The 16,813-nt window shown below is 33.9% G+C and overlaps 1 long non-coding RNA gene across 3 annotated transcripts in view; it reads left to right on the forward strand.

Moving 5' to 3' along the window:
• Positions 1-16,813, forward strand: part of LOC128783540 (uncharacterized) — a 78,734-nt gene that overhangs the window by 58,581 nt on the left and 3,340 nt on the right. Inside the window, exons 4-10 of one of the 3 annotated variants that reach the window (XR_008429204.1) lie at positions 6,195-6,291; positions 10,680-10,741; positions 12,393-12,430; positions 13,590-13,676; positions 14,057-14,143; positions 15,283-15,400; positions 15,736-15,830. This is a non-coding gene — a long non-coding RNA (uncharacterized LOC128783540). Of the gene's footprint in view, positions 1-6,194; positions 6,292-10,679; positions 10,742-12,392; positions 12,431-13,584; positions 13,677-14,056; positions 14,144-15,282; positions 15,401-15,735; positions 15,831-16,813 lie in introns of all 3 variants that reach the window. The other 2 variants (XR_008429205.1, XR_008429206.1) reach the window with 2 other exon arrangements.

Genomic DNA, 16,813 nt, shown 5'->3' on the forward strand with positions numbered 1-16,813 from the left:
TAATTGTACCATAAAATCAGAGAAGTTTTAAAAACCCAAGATTTCAGTTTATCCCAGTAACTCCTAATTTCTACCAAGCAAATCCAGTGAGGTGTAAATTTCATATTTTCTCATTGTTGTAAGAAATGGCTGGTAGAACTGAAGAATTACTAGAATTTACCAGCAGTATACCTCTTGTTACAGCAGTATTTGAGGCAGATGGGTTCTGAATATATTTTTCATACAATAGTATGATTTTTAGGATAGTTAAGGCCTCCTAGAGAAAATTCTTAGTTGAGTAAGAAAATTTTGAATACAGAAAGTATAGGAAGTAAACTGTAACTTTATATAAGCCTTGAAGTTTGTGATTAGTGAGTAGGTAATTCTTTCAGTTTTAATCCTTTCTTTATGTGATTAAACACACAGTGAAAGCACTTATATTAATGCTGTTACTGTGTTTGGGTAACATGCCTAATATGCTCCCAAATAAATAAATATTTCGGTCTGTCCAGAAACTGCTTTGGAGGTGCTGCATTGCTGTTGTTTCTTTCTTACTTTCTTTTTCTTTTTTTCCCTTTTTCCCCCTTTTTTTTTTCCTTTTTTTCTAGTAGCTTTCTTAGGAAAATAATGATTTTAGGATTTCACTGAACAGTTTGAGTTTGTTCATTTTTTTTTTTCCTGTACAAAAGCAGTTACATTCTTGTTAATGAAAATCAGGATTATATTGCAAGGCAAAGGTATCTAAGACTCCCTTGTGAGATATTTAAAAGGTGAAAGTTTGATGGAGTGTTCCTTGGTCTGACACAGGTTCAGAGTATTTTTCATAGATTCTTACTCAGCAAAAAAGGTGGTTTCTGGTTCACAACTGTAAATCAAAGGGATTTTACTTTTAAGGCCTAATCCTACAAACTTTAATATACACAAGTAGTTCTAATGACTCACGACCATGAATAAGGATTTGCAGAATGGTATTCTCATTAGATGCACACTTTCTTTTCTTTTTTACAAATTTAGTATATATTAAAGTATTTAAAACTTTTAAGACAAGTCTAAATGTTTTTTTAGAGGGTGCAAAGGGTTTTGCAGTAATGTAGTAATTGACTCTTTCCCATTTACAAGCTCTAGTATCTTTTAAGAGTGCTGCAATTGTCAGTTATGATTAGAGTCCACTTAAGGTGTTGATTTGCTCTAGAATATTTTTGTGCTGAATTTTGGCCCATATTAAATTTTAATTTTTTTTTCTAGAGCTATTTTTTACTCTGTAGTCAATATGAATGTTTCTTGACCCAAAGAGTAGGTGAAACTTGCAAGAAGGGTGGTGGGGTGCGTTTATTTTCCTACTCTAAGCCTCTCCTATTGCAGTTCTTATTTAGTAAAACAACTACTGATTTTGTTGGAAGTTCAGTCTGAATAAAGGGCCTGCAGTGCTTGCCCCTTAAAAATTGCTTATGTGGCTATTGCAAGCTGTGTGCTTGACTTTGTAAACTGTTTTGCAATATCTAATTGTAATGAGGTTGAAAAGATAAAAATGTGCAGACTTCTTTACTGAAGTGCTTCAGATGTGGTACTTTTCACGGCCACTTCCACTGTTCCTACTGTAGGTATAACACTTGAGGGTCTACAAGTCTTGTTCAAATCATAATTTGAAAGCTGTCAATGCAAGCTTGTTGCTCATCCAAAAGGAACTGTTGCAGATCACTTTTACAAATTGTTTATGATTTCTTTAAGGACTTCTCCTGCTTTGCAAAGGCAACTGAAATAATTTTCCTGAAAGAGATCTGTAGCTATAAATGTAACTCATTCCTTGTTACTACAACACATGTAAAATCAACCATTGTTTGATATCTTAGGCATGAGTATTTTAAGTTTTAAATCTGAAGCAACTGAATTTTCTGGATTTTGTTAGTTTAAACTAAATCCAGCCCTGCATCAGTTTAAAATGGAGTTTTGTAGACTATTAGATTTAAATAGATGTTAATTTTTATTATTACTTCAGACATTCAATGAAACATGTATATAGGAAGAATTTAAGACTGGCATACTTACACATCATTTTTCCTTGTCTGTTGATAAAATGGTCTTGCTAGGCAATAGGAAAAGAAAAGCAAATGGCATGAAAATTCTTTAGGAAAAATAGTTAAAATATGCTAACTGGGATATTTAAGTGCTTATTCTTCTCACTCAAATGTAAATATATATAAGTAAGGCATTACCCCCTTTTTATTGTTATTTTTGTCTAATTTCAACAGAAGTCTAAGGAGGAATTTATGTAGACCCATACATTGAAGGTTTCAGTGGGGGAATGAGAAATGCAATGAAAATTGTTAAATGTTCATATGGTGTATTGATGGCTTCTTAATACACCTTGGTTTAGACTGTTGTTTGCACACGAAAAACAGGGCATGTATGAAGATGCAATTGCTAACTGAGTAGTGTGTTTGAATAAACAATTGTTTCTAGCTTTGTCAATTTTTAATTTCTTTCAAACACATGGATATTCATGGTAATTTTTTTTTTCTGCATTTGTTTGGGGCAGGACATTTTTGTGATTCTAAATTTTTAGACCAGTATTATAACAGAATTATTTCCTTTTATTGAAATACATTATCAAGATAATCTAGTCAAAGCAAGATATCAGCAATATCTCTTTCTAATTTGTGAGGTACTTAAAAATATTAGTAATGTGCAAATACCTCTGAAGTATTTATACCTTTACTTTAACCCACTAAATTTTAAGAGCTTGCTTTTTACTTCCTGTGAGTGTCTTACGGGGTTTTCTTTTGTTTTGTGGATGGTTTGGTTTGTTGGTGGGCTTTTTTTAAGCCTTTAGTCAAAGATTTTTGTGATTTTATGCTTCTTCTTCCTAGTTGACATGAAGAACAATTTTAAATTTTTTTTTTTTAACTGCCCTTTGTCCCCACAGAAGGAAATGGATTTTAGTATTCATATGGAAATTAACTTAGACATTTAGAAAGTATTGAAATTATGAACATGATTATGATCTTCCCAAATTTAACTGATCATTTCCTACTTAAAATAGATATAACATCATACAAGTCACGTCTAGATTTAACAAGACTTCCAGTGGATCTGATAAATGAAAACATTTACTTTATAATTTCTGTATTCTTTTGGAGCAAAATTTTCTCTTGGTAGAATGGGTAGATACTATGGTCTTATGAATGTTATCACTTTATTCTGAAAATACCTCGCTTTCTCTTGTTGCAAGTTAGTCCATCTTTTAGTCAGGCTCAACAATTAGACAAAGAAGATGCTCCATCTGTTGTGAAATATTGCAATGGCTCTTATAAGGAAGTCCTTCTCTAAGAGAAAATATATGGGAAAGTTTGTTGTGGAACAGAATTCCCTTTTGATACTGTAACACTTATTGTCAGCATCTTCCACAGGCAAAAAGAACTCCTGATCAAAAAGAATGATTATGTACTGGTTACCCTGTCTTTCTGCTCTCTAAAACCAAAAGATTTTTTCCAGGTTGTCAGGAGAAGGGAAAATGCTGTTTCTAATGCCAAGCAGAGAAGTTATAAAAGCAGCATTCAAATCTGTACTTTTCTTCATTGTGTTAGCACCTAATTCTAAAAATATTTTTTCAGCTCTGTCAGAATGAGGGATTGTAGTTCTGTATGACCAGAGTATTTTTTAAACAAAGGGTCATACGCTGATCTTCAATTCTATGTTTGTGGAAATCCATAGCTTGTATGGCATGCAAGTGTTATTAATATATTTGCCATACTTCTTTAAGTCCCAGATTCATGAAATAAAATCAGGGGAAAATACTTGCCTTCTCTTCCTAGTATTACCAGGTTTAAAATCTGGATCTTCATGGTGCCTGTTTTGCATCTGGGTTTAGGGTGTAACGAGGAGACTCTTGAATTAGCAGTTAGAGAATAATTCCTTCCAGGGTATTGGTGTTGCTAAACTGTGTTCTGTTGACACCAGCAACTCCTCTGGGGTTTTTTTGATGTTTTGATCCCACCATAATGACAGTGAATTTGGCTGTGAATATTGAGTATTTGCTTCAGAAATCTATATTTTTGTGAAACTGCATATGAAACTCACTGAAATGTAAAATACAATGTTTAAAAGTTCTCTCATAAATCTGTTGTCCTTGATTTTTTGGCCATTTAGGTATATAGACTTCTTGTGGTTTTGGTGTGTAGTATTTATTTGTCAACCTCACAGTCTTCTGACCTGAAAACTAGTTGGGAACACTGTTCAAATTTTTTTGTTTAATTTTTTTAGCTTAATATAACTTATGTTGCTTACCCACTTTCTGTTATTAAAAACCTGAACAGGATTTTTCATTGAGGTAGGAATTAATGAAGTCTAACACTAGAGGGCAATTCAAAGCAGCAGCCTACCCCAGAACAGTTATGGGTGTCTGTGGCCCTGAGATGAAAAAGAGGGAGCCAATGGAGACTTTCCCAGGGTCTCCCCCAGGCAAAAACTGCTCTTTGTGATTACCCTCCTAAATGGTTTGTTTAAGTCACTTTTCATATCTTGGAGTGCTCAACTGAATGAGAAAGAAGTTAAGATAGTTGTTATGCTTTGCTGAATTACAAGTTAAGAAACGTCTTCCACAGTGTCTTACTTTGTTCACTCCTTGCCATTGTCAAAAAGGCATAACTTTCTCAGTGGTGGGTTTTGTTTGGTTTTTATTTGCTGTCACGTGCTACATCAAACTCTTGGAAAGATACTGGGTTTTGGGGGAGTAAGGTAACATGGCAGAAAAGCTTAAATGTCTTTTGTTAAGTACCAAGGAAAATGGAATATATGGTGAGTGAAATATTTTCTTACAAAATACTGTAAAGTTGGTCAAATTAAGATGACAGTATGAATAATTAATTTCATATTAAAAAAAATACAGAAAAACCAAACCACATGATAACCAGGATAAGGCATGAGAGAGGTACTTTGTGTCTCTAATTTTATCAAGTAAAATATATTATATAGAATGGGAAAAAAATAGTTGAAGATGAGCAATAAAGTGCTGTATTTAATATTTAACAAAGTAGAAGAGATCATCTGTGTATATTGTACACAATTTAAACAATTTATATAACAGTGCATTACATAATAAATTACAGTTTTCACTGTTGCAATGTTCGTTATAGATTTACAGAACATATTAAATACTTGTGAATAATAACCTGTAATGCAAATGATGGTGTCATGGTTCTTGAAAAGCACTCTAGTATTCTTATTTTAGCAATGCAAATTTTCTCATTATATTGAAATATATGCACCCAGCCGTGTAAATGCTTGTGGCTCAGTACAAATATGAAAAAAAGGGCATTTTATATAAGAGTGTGTGTGTGAGTTTATACCTGTCTTTCTATCTAACTTTATGTGCATATATATAATATCTTTTATATTTTGTGTACTTGTATAAAAAAAGGTGATCTACTATTAAAATGACATGTTTGTTTCTACACTCTGGATCAGTTAGTCAAGTTGTATTTTCTTTGCATTCTTTTGCACAACTTACTATTGATATCTAAAATTTGCTTTAGCTGCAACAACTTTTCAAGTTGTTTTTCTCTAAAGAATATTTACTTGCAATAACTCTGGCAGTGCCACAGATGAAGATAAAATACTGCAGTGTATTGTTGCAGTATACATTTACATCTGTTTTCAGCAGGTCTGATCAGCAGCTCTAGTGCAATTTGAAAATATCTAATCTGTGGGCAGTGATGTGCCCAACCTTAACTGGTGCTGGTGCCTTTGAAAGAGAGCTATTGTGTCATAACACAGTATATACAGTCCAACAATGACTGGCCTTGATCAGTCTGTCCAAGAAGAAAATAGTTGTCTTGGTTCTTAATTTGCAAAATGCACAACAGGGGGAAAAAGGAGCATGTGGAATTTAACCTACAGGTTCTCTGGGGTTCAGGGGAGATTTTTGGTTTAACTGGGGGAGTGGGTTTGAGGAATTAGTTGGCAGCCATGTACAGTGATACAGAGGTCTTAATCACATACATGAACTCTTGGTTTTGGAATGTATTTCTTTGAAACCTGTCTGATTCTAGGTGATTAAACCTAGCTAGATTAAACTTAGCATGCATTAAACCAAGCTTTTAAGGAACTGAACCCTTAGTCTTTTGCAGGTAAAACACTATAATTTTAAGAATAAGCACTTTCATGCCAATAATATGACTTTTCTCTTTTTTTTTTTCTTTTTTTTTTCCTTTTACCAGCTTGATTTTTGGCCTTAAATCAAAGAGATAAGTTCAGTCATTAACATTAGAACTGTCTTCAGTATTTTGTTTATTTGAACAAAGCAAGAACAAATGTGTAAGTACCAGCAATGTGCAGACCAGTATTGCAATATTGGTCTGTTCTGCCTTTAAGCAGGTGGTTTCATGTGGCAGGCTGGAAGAGAGACTCTTTTTCTTCCCAGCTTTTGACAAAAAGATGACGCATATGACTCAGAATTAGAAGGGGAAATCTGCCAGTTTGCATCAGTTCCTTAACTTGTGGGCTGCTATTCACCACAAGAAAAAATCAGTATACTCGCACCAGTGCTTCTTAAGAGATGAGGAGTAATAATTTCCTTCAGAAAGTGTAGGATGATTGGAGCAGGCCTCTCATACGTCTAGGCTTTTCCTATATTAAGGTATTTTTCAATTATATTAAATTTTTAGAAAGAAAAAAGATAATTTTATTAAATGCTACACTTAATAATTAATATAGGAATCAGGTATTATAGCTTAAGGTAGATCAAAAGCAAAGTGATTTGTTTCATTAAACTTCTGGTTTTTTGGCACTGAAACTCAGCTGTTATAGATCTCTAGATTCAAAAGGTAAGGCATTTTTTTGTGTATTTTTTTAACCTAATTCCACATATCTGAATATCCAGTTCCAGCTTTTAAGTAAGTTAGTAGGACTAAAAAAACAATAAAAATAGTAATTTGAAGACAGAAGCCATCTATTTTGAAGGGGAAAATAATTATTTGAAGTATGGAAGATCTGTGTTTTCAAAATGTCTTGCCTTAGACCTGCTATAAAAGATAATGCAGATAATTCTGCTTCTTTCATATAGGTTTGGATTACGATGGAGAAACACTTCTTGCAGTACTGATATTGCTCAAGGAGCATACTGTCAAGTAACTTTTTATTTAAAAAAAATCAGATGCTAGTTTTCAGAGATTTTACATCTTTTAGGTTTGTGGGTATTGATTAGTTTGAGAGTACAATTCTGATTTTTTTTTTTTCCTTTTTTTAACTACTTGTGTACTTTGAGTATTGGATTATAAATCCTTTTTCTTAATATGCTAACATCTAGTTAATTCAGCATGGTTTTACTTTAAGCTTGTTAGTGAAATATTGAAAATCAAACTTAGTATAAAGCTAGAAGCACCCAACATATTTATTATTCATCTTCTTTTTTTTTTTTTTGTGGATAAAGTTCCTTTCATTTGTCAAAGGCATTGTTATTACTTTGGAAAAGCATGTTCTAAGTGAAGTTTTTTTTCTAGCTGGAAAAATGAAATTTAGTGTTTATTGATCTGTGTCAGCCTTAGAAAGCACCATTTTATTTTGCATTAGCTCAGTTCTGTGTGTAGTGGGTCTCATTGATGGCAAGTGGGGAACCAAACAAGAAATGTTTTTGAAAGGGAGTACACAGATCTGTGAGTTAGATGTTATCTATTAAGATTAGTAGGATTCTATTAATATTTCATGGAGAGGTGTGGGAAAGATTGCTGCATCAGCTACCATTGAATAAATAATAAGATAACATGACCAGGAATCTGCACCCCAAAGATGTTATGGACACCTGAAACTTCTGCTGAAGTGACTAATTAAATAATGAAGTTGTAAAAGTACAGCAAACGGCTGGAAAAGTACAAGTAGCAGTTACTAGGAGGTGTTCCTCTGCTATTAACTAGTGGATTCCCTTAACAGTTGAGTTGATTTCTTCAAACAGGTCAGTCTCACCTTTCATAAGTCATGCTGTTGTCTGGCATTTTATGGAAGTCATGTAGTGATGGTTAAGAAAAAGACAAATTTACTGCCTGAGCCAGAAGGCAGGCTTACAAAAAGCAACTTCTTTCAGGACACGAAAAGCTCTTTGTTCTGTGGCCTTGGTCTTTTTGTGCTTTGACCCTTATTTTATAGCATTGTCACTCTGACCTTAAATCTTTGAAAGCAGACAAGCAGCAAATTTAGCCCTTTACAAGTGAGGTTTCAGTCTGAGCTATGGGCCTGGTTTTCATCTTTAGGCATTATAGTCCCATACAATACTGAGATGTAACAAAATCTCAATTTAAGATTTGTGGTTTGGCATACTGTAAATAGTTATTATTTATATGTAAGGCATTGAAAAAAAAAATGTTGCTCTATTACTGGCCTATGGTTTGTAATTATTTACCAATTTGAGATAAGACAACAACTAGAAAGGCAGTCTAGCTAATACTGACCAATATATATTTTACTTTCCTAGAAGTACTTTGGAAACTGATCCTGTGCACGGACCACCAGGGTTTCTGTACAAACAACTTGAATATTCTATTGAGGACAAGAAATGCTTTGCTATACATTTTAGAGTTAGAAGATTTAAACAGCAGTACTTGCATGGCCTTTCATAAAAAACTCTGCCAACTTAGGGCAGCACAAAATTTTACACAAGGCTTGTGACTGTTATGTGAGCAAGTCTTCTGTGAACTTGATAAAATCAATTTTTCTTTTTTTTGTAAGAAAACCAGAAATTCATGAATGTAGTAGAGAACCAGTAGTTGTTAGATTTTAAAGTTTTGCTTTTTTAAAATTTAATGTGTTTAAAAGGAGAACCTGTTTTCCTGTCTTAATAACTTTACATTGTGTAGCTGGTTTGTATTGAACAGTTATTGTTGTTTGGAGAGGGATTGTCACATTTTCTTTTATCACTAATGATTCTGTACGCTTCAGGTTTTGGAAACTTCAGCTATAATAATAGGATAATCTTTTCTGAATGTAATAGCGTAATGATCTATGTCTACATTTATTGGAGAACTTGAAAGTATTTATCTTTTTTAATAATTTTTTTTTAATCTGAAAAGATGCTAGAAAATTTTTAATAGCCATACAGAAAGTGAAGATTATAGTCTAAGACAGATCTGGCTTTTTTTTTGATGGATCCACTATATTTAGTTTTAATATTTTTTGTGATAAAATTGGGGGAAAAGAACATTTTAATTACTACTATAATGAAATATAAAAAATACTTTGTAGAACTCAGAAATTAGCTTCTTCGTTTTTCTTAATTTCGTATGTGTCCTTTCAAGCAGAAAGAATGCTGGTACAGATTGAAAGTGTTCACACAGTTTTTCTTTCTGTGTGCTTGCCAAAGGTGCAGAGAAGACAGATTTTTAAAAGTTGTGTGCAAGCTATAGCAGTGCAGTCAAGAGGGGTCTGGAAAGCTTTTCTGAAATGCAACTTTTACAAACTCTGCTAGAACTTGGAGCTTGTTACACTTTACAAGTTCCCTGTAAAGTGTTTCATATAGCAATCTAGTTAATACATCTACTTCTGACAAAAAACTTTTTATAAGCTGGGAAAAGAGGTGGGAGGGGGTTAGTCTCATTCAGTTTTATTTTTAAGCTGCAGTTGATTCTAAAATACAATATACCAAACTGTATATTGATAAAGTTTTTGTGTGCTATATCAGCTTCCTGTAGTTATGCTTTTTTTAGCTAGCAAGCTATAAAAATTGACATACTGTACTTGTTCAAGTCAGAACTGACTACCTTTAGTTTCTTGCCTTTAACAGAAATCCATTGCATTCTGTTTGCTATTCATCACTCCAGTAGAAGCATCAATATTGCAGAACCAAGTAACAGTTTTCACTTTGGTTTGTTTTCCTGAGTGCAATCTCGAGGGGGGGGAGGGGGGTGCACCTCATACAAATTAATACATGAGTCAAGCTAGTATAAGCAGTAGTTGGAGTCTTAGATTAAGTAAAAAGGGTGTAAAACAGAATTTGATGCTGGGAGTCCTTAACTGCACTTCTAAATTTCCAGGTATTTTTATACTTCTGAATTTCTCAATGGTTTTACTTCCTGGTTTTTATTTTTAGCTGGCTTTGTTATTTCATGTTTATCTTATGCAGTAGTTCTCCAGCTAATCTAAATCTGTTTGTTCATGATCCTTGGAGAGATGGCTGGACACATGATATAGATTCTCCAAATTTAGTAGCAGTAAATTTCAGTAATCAGCAGTCATCTGCTTTACTTTAGTTATTAATACTTCACATTGCAAAAAAATGTAGTTCTCCCAGTCTTTTGCCACAGTTATGTGGGGAGTATTGTTAACATAATCACGAAATAGTGAATACACTTTTTTTTTAATGTCAAAGTTTGTGCTACCAAAACTCTAAATTAGTGCTAGTTATCTCTGTTCAAATATTCATCTTTTTGTTCAGAGAATTTTTTAAAGCATTATTTGGGATTTTTTTTTTTTTACACTACTTTATCATAGTCTTAGAAATATTCAGCTTGCTAGAAGGTATGGGAGGACCTATTATACATGGAGAGTGTGTATAAGCTTGGTCCTGGATTACTGCACCTTTGAGGTGAAGTGAGGCAAATTTATTTCTGTGTTAGAGCTATTTAATTAAAAAAAAAACCCCAAACACATACAACAAAATTGCTACTTTAGAGATAGATTTTAAAAAAAAATTATTTCATTTTATTTTTTCTTTTTAGAGCTGCAGTCTTAAACAGCAATTAAAAAATCTGGCTGTAACTTCAGGAGAAGAGCAATCAAGGTATATGGTTTATTCTCTTAATTCTTCTTCCTCTGACCAGAAAATAACTTCAATTAAGTTGAGTGAATTAACTGAGTATTGTAGGTTATGCCTGAACCAAATAATAATGGAATACTAGCCGAAAGTTCACTGATACCTTTAAAGTTAATGTTCTGAAATATTTCAGTGGAATCTTTTATTCTTTTAAAAATTACATGCATATCACTTTAAAGGCTGCTGACACCACAAATTAGATGAAAAGACAGTTCCTTAACAAAGAAACAAGAAGGCAGGAGTAAAATAATATACTTCTAAATAAATCTTAGATTTAAGAATGAACAAGAGTTATAAATTTTAGTATGTTTGCAGTATAAATACTGCAGTGTTGAGTAAGCATATGACAAAAATAAAATGAAACTATTGTTTTAACTTGGAGAGAGGATTGTAAACAGTGTATGAGCAAGATACAGCTACATATACTTCTAGATCTGAGAATCTTAGAGAATGGAAGTGTTCAGATTTCTTGGTAGTGAACAGTGAGATTATCTGTCTTTTTCCCAGATTAATTCAATAAAACCCTAAAAGTATTTTCCAGTGTTGAACTGCCATCCTGTTTATTCATCCTGTTTATTTAGTGGTGTGTTAGTGACACTGAACTGTGAGAGGAGAGCTTGGCAAATTCACCAGCAGTTGTCCAAAAAGCTACACTGCAAAAATGTCCTGTCTAACATAGAAGTAATTTACTCCATTAATGGAATGCACAGAGCAGGACACTTGTCAAAGATGCCCCACTTCATGCTGTGCCATCTCAGTGCAAACCCTGTCTCATTTCTGGTTAAACTAAGCTAACCTGGCAAAACTGAGATATGGACATGTGTAATTGCTGATGTCAGGGCTGTGGAGGAGAGTAGCACTGGTGGGGACAAATGTAATGCTTTTACACTGTGGAGCACTTAATCTTTCAGGTTCACGTTCAGTTTTCTAATTTTAATCTGAAATAAGGTTGGGAAAGGGTCACAATGAACAGTGAAGCAATAGCCTTGCTTTCATATTGGATCTGTGTTTTGTATTAATGAGTAAGGAGCTAAAGCAATGGAATATGGTTGTGAGCAATGGTGTATAACACTATTGGTGAGGAAGCGCTTCTGGCCAAGAAGTATCAAGGGAGTGCTTTTTTTGTATGACCAAATGGCACGAGGTAAATGTTTAATTTTAGCTCATGTTATTGGGTATTAAAGACAACATACAGTGTTTAATAGAAAGTCCTTGGTATCTTTTACTCCAAATCACTGACCTGTCAGTCAGATTGCAGGCCTAGTGGTACCTTCTGGATATAATATGTTACATAGAGGTTTAAGGAGCTTTTTAGTAGTTACAGTAGCATTTAAGGAGCTTATTAGTATGTATAGTAGCCAGAATTGACTTGTAGCTGGTTTTCATAAGGTCAGAAAGATTGAGTTTGGCTTGGTGTTTCCATAAACTCTGAACTATAAACAATAAAAACCAAAAATTGTATTTTATATTGGACTTGGTCTTTGATAAATCAACTAAGAAATACTGAAATCAAAGAAAGGCTCCTTCATTGCTTGGGAACACTCTAATTGCTAAAACAAGTGCAAATACATATACATACACACTTCTCTCATTTTTCCTTTCTTTTTTTTTTTAACAGTTCCAGTACATTTTTTTCAAAGAGCATTCCTGACTTGTGTATGTGAGTTGCTTCTGTGGAATTTCAGTTTTGCATCTTCAGAATCCTTCTTCCTCAGCAGAGCTCTTGCTTTTAGGGACTTGGGAAATGTAATGGAGCTGCTTGCATACATGATTCCCAGCTTTGTCTGTCTCTCATCTACAGACTTAAGACATATGGATGGAGGCAGGAGAAGCACTCTTGGTAACAACTGTATTGACTTTATGACCAAAGCATAATGGTATACAGCTTTGTGCAGACATTCCTGGATTTCAGTAGATTTCTGGCTCAGATATCAATGGACTTGTTATCTTGGACTTCCTCCTTTCATTCTTTTCCTGTTCCACAGCTCCTTCTTTTCACATAGACTGCCTTCAATTTTATGTGATAATTTGCTTATTCTCCTTGCAGATTATATCTATTTTAATAGCAGTGTAGAAAGCATACAGTCACATTGTGTTGAATTTCGGGTTGATTGGCTTCTTTTGGGACATTTTGTAGTAAAGTTAAAAAAAAAAAGCCAACAACAAAACACCTTCCAAAATCATTTAAAAAAAAAAAAACAAGGAAAAACTCAAACAGTCTGGGATCCTGTAATTCATGCAAGGTTTTGTGTTCATGTTTTGTATGGGTGGGTGGAATTACCTGCAAGTTTTTTTACTAATGTACTTTCTGTAGAAAATAGCATAATAGTTCTACCAAGTCTTCATTTCATGGTGTGTATAGTTTAATTTTAAAAGGATTTAGTTATGCAACAGGAAAAAACCTCTCCATACTTAAGCTAGAAGCTGAAATCAACCAGGCAATTGAAAGAATAGTATCTGTTAGACACATGGAGTTTCAAAGGAAGAATTTGGCCTGAATGTAAAAATGAGAAATGCACTTCCAAAGGTATTAAATGTTGCAGCTGTCTTATTTAAGTAATTTTCTTTCAATCCTTTAAGGTAAATCTACAAGTACAAAACAGTATTTTTTCTTGCTAGAGAACATTTTTCATACTCTTTTTCCAGAAAAGTTGAGGTAAATCTTGTACTGCTGGCCAGCATTTTTGCTCACCTCTATCTTTATCTATGCCTTCCACATTACACATATATATATATATGTGTGTGTGTGTATACACATATATATGGTGGAGATGTTGTCTTTACTTTTTCTTCTCCTGGTTTATGCCTAGCACAGTTTCTTCAGGGGGGAGACCAACTGTCAGAGCATACGTTTACAGTATAGGTTTATTTTGACTTTGCACTCCTGCTTTAATTCACCATGGTAAGTTGGGTAAGTTGTGCCTATTTAGTTTGCCTATTTTAGCTGTCTGATTTAAAAAACAAACATAGGTTGTAAGAGGTGGGGTGGGGATAAGTATAAATAGTGCTGTGCATGTATAAAATATACTGGAAATGGTTCTTTGATTCCAGTTCCTAAAGTTAGCTTTCCTATCTGGATAAACTATATAGAAAGTGTTGCTGGTGTTACCTGTAAATTTACATTGGCAATCTCACTTTAATTGGCACATTTGTGGCAATGGACTCTTCTAGCAGATATTGCCTGGCTGTAGTAGGAAGGGAGAAAAGAAAATTCCAAAATTTTCCCAAAACATTCCCAAATCTTTCCCCCACATGGCATGCCAAATCTTTTTGTGCTTCCAGATAGCCCTGTTAATTTCCAGAAGTTGTCTGTCATGACCTGACTAGAAGGCTTATTGCAATGGAGTGGCATGCTTGGGTCCATGCTGTGTAAGTAGCTTTTTTCTTAACAGTTTAGTATAAAAACATTAAAGAAAGCATAATTCATGTTATCTAGGGAACCAGTAAAAGGTCTGCACACACTTAAATCTCTTTAGACATTCTTTAGTCTAAGAAAATGATACCTAGTAGGCCACGAACTCCACATCTCTTGCCTAGATCAAGTAAAGCAGCACGGTCAGTTCTAGGCTGGGGCAGATGAACTCCTGCTCATAATAACTAAGTTACTATTCTTGCTAACAATTGCTTTGGGTTATAATTTTTTTTTCCTCTGAAATTAATTAAGGCTCTTTTAAGTCTGTCTGCCCAAAAGTTGCAGTAAAGGTAAGCTGCAGAGCTAACAGATGGCTTGAGGACTGATAGAATAGTTCACAGAAGTTTATTTTGAAATTAGCTCTTATTCGCTTACATATGAAAGTTGTTGGGGTTTTCTTTTCACATCTGAGTTTCCAGATGACAAAAAGTCAGATTGGGAAATAACCCAGATTTTTTGCTTTCTTTTAAGATAAACATCTGCATAATCTTTAGTTTCTCTAACTAGACACAGTTTTCCAGATTGTGGTTCATATCTCATTATGGTATTATGCACAGGTGACAATAAAGTCTAGAGCTTCACCGCAAATAAACAATCAGCTTCTCAATGGACAGATGTTTTCTAAATTTTTTTTAGTTCATTAATACAACTGATGTTACTACATGAAAGCTAAAGTTCAATAAGAAAATTCTGCATTCAGCTCAAGAGTATGTTTCTGTTTCCTTGAAGCATGGTAGACACCTTGGCATAACGTAGCAGCACATAATGGTTTGTGGGTTTTGAAAAGGTGCAGGCCATATTGTGCTGCCTCAAAAATACAAGGATTTCATCACCCTGAAGAGACATACCACTTATGTATTAGTCAATCTTGTGATGCTGATGTCTGTCATACTTTAGCAGCACGTAAATATTGGTGTTAAGACTGTAAATATCTCCAGTATTAACTGTGCTGCTGAAGTAAGGCTAGCCACTTCTGCACGCGAGTCATGGAACAGGACATTGCATGTATTCCCCTATGCCTTTTGGTTGCTATAAATTTATATATTGTTTGTATATGAACACTTTCTTAGTTTTTTTTGTATTTTCATTTATTCAGAAACTATGTTTAGAGCTTCATAGTATCTGATGGTAAATAGAATAGACGTATATACAATTTTGCTTTGATTTATGTGTAAAGGAGCCGTCTCAAGCTACGCCTATCTAACAATGCTTTGGTAAGTGTGTTTGTTTATATATTTTAAAACTATAACAATTATGTTACTTTAATTGTCAACACATTTCTTTATTAAAACTCTTAAAACTGTGCTCATTTTTACAACCTTTTCTAAATTAGTGGAACTGCGAACTATTTGGTCACACTTTTAACAAAGAGAGCTCATAAAGAAAAAGTGCCTTCCAATTTTTTTAACAAAACTTATTAACCACTTCATTTCTTAAACCACTGGCCTATAGACAGGTAATGGTTTTACGGTTAGAAGCTTAAACTGCGTTTCTGACTTTGAATTTACTAATTTTTTTCTCATCTTCCACTAAGATTTTTCTCTTGCAGGAGAATCTTTCATTGAGATGATTGAAATTGCTGCAGTGAGAATGGAAATTACTTTGGCTCCTTTCCTTTTAAAAGCTGCATGCGAGAACTGTGTGGTGAGTCAAATGTAGACTAATGGTTATGTAAATGTCACTAATTTTAGATACAGATCTGAAAGTGTGTTTCCTTTTAAGATTTTATTTTCTTCACTATCATGACTCAGTATCACTTGCTAATCTAATTTTATTAGCCCTGTTGTATTTTACCATTTAAAATACACATACCTTATTCAAATAGGTGTTCACAGAGTCAAGTTAATATATCATATAGGTGTTTTAAAAGGAGGGAAAAAAAGAAAAAGCTTATCTGCACTCAAGATTTGTTTTGATTTTAGCCTTCACAAAACTGCTACTGGTGCAGTTGCACAGGTACAAACATGATGTAGATGAATATGAATCCAAGTTGTTATAATTCGTTAGTTTGCATTATTTGACCATATTTCAGACTGGTAAAAATTGTCTACTACTGCTATGGATTTGAACTGGCAAAATTACTAATAGCTAAAATTTCCAATTTAGTTCAGACCTGAGCAGTTCTCAATAGCACAGCTATGCAGAATTAGATAGCCTACAGCTTTTCATAAAGAACATTGGTGTGCACATTTACCTACTACGTTTCTCTTCAGATACATGACCAAAATGAGGTTGAGTACTTTGAAAAAATATCCTATCTGGCTCAAAGTTGGATAGCTTTCTCATTGAGTTTCTTTAGGTAGCACTATGTAACTGCTAAATATTAAAGATCTGCACATACACTTCAGCCATTTGAAGACTTAGAAATTCTTGGTAAGACCTTAAAGGTCTCTGCTTTTTTTTTCATCATGCTGCAGACTGGTGCTTGCAGTGGGCCCATCCATCCAGTTGCTCTTGTAGATCTAGTATTTTAATGTACCCAGGATTTTTCCCAGAAACTTCCATGAGTAGATGCGAATCTAAAGAGCTGATCAGAGGCTTGAGAGCATACAACAAATAAATCTATTTGCATGGCTTTGTCAAAGTCCAGTGGCCAAACTGTTTGTTCCTGACTACTTCATTGTGCT

Source organism: Vidua chalybeata, chromosome 2 (assembly GCF_026979565.1).
Source record: "Vidua chalybeata isolate OUT-0048 chromosome 2, bVidCha1 merged haplotype, whole genome shotgun sequence".
Classification (NCBI taxonomy): domain Eukaryota; kingdom Metazoa; phylum Chordata; class Aves; order Passeriformes; family Viduidae; genus Vidua; species Vidua chalybeata.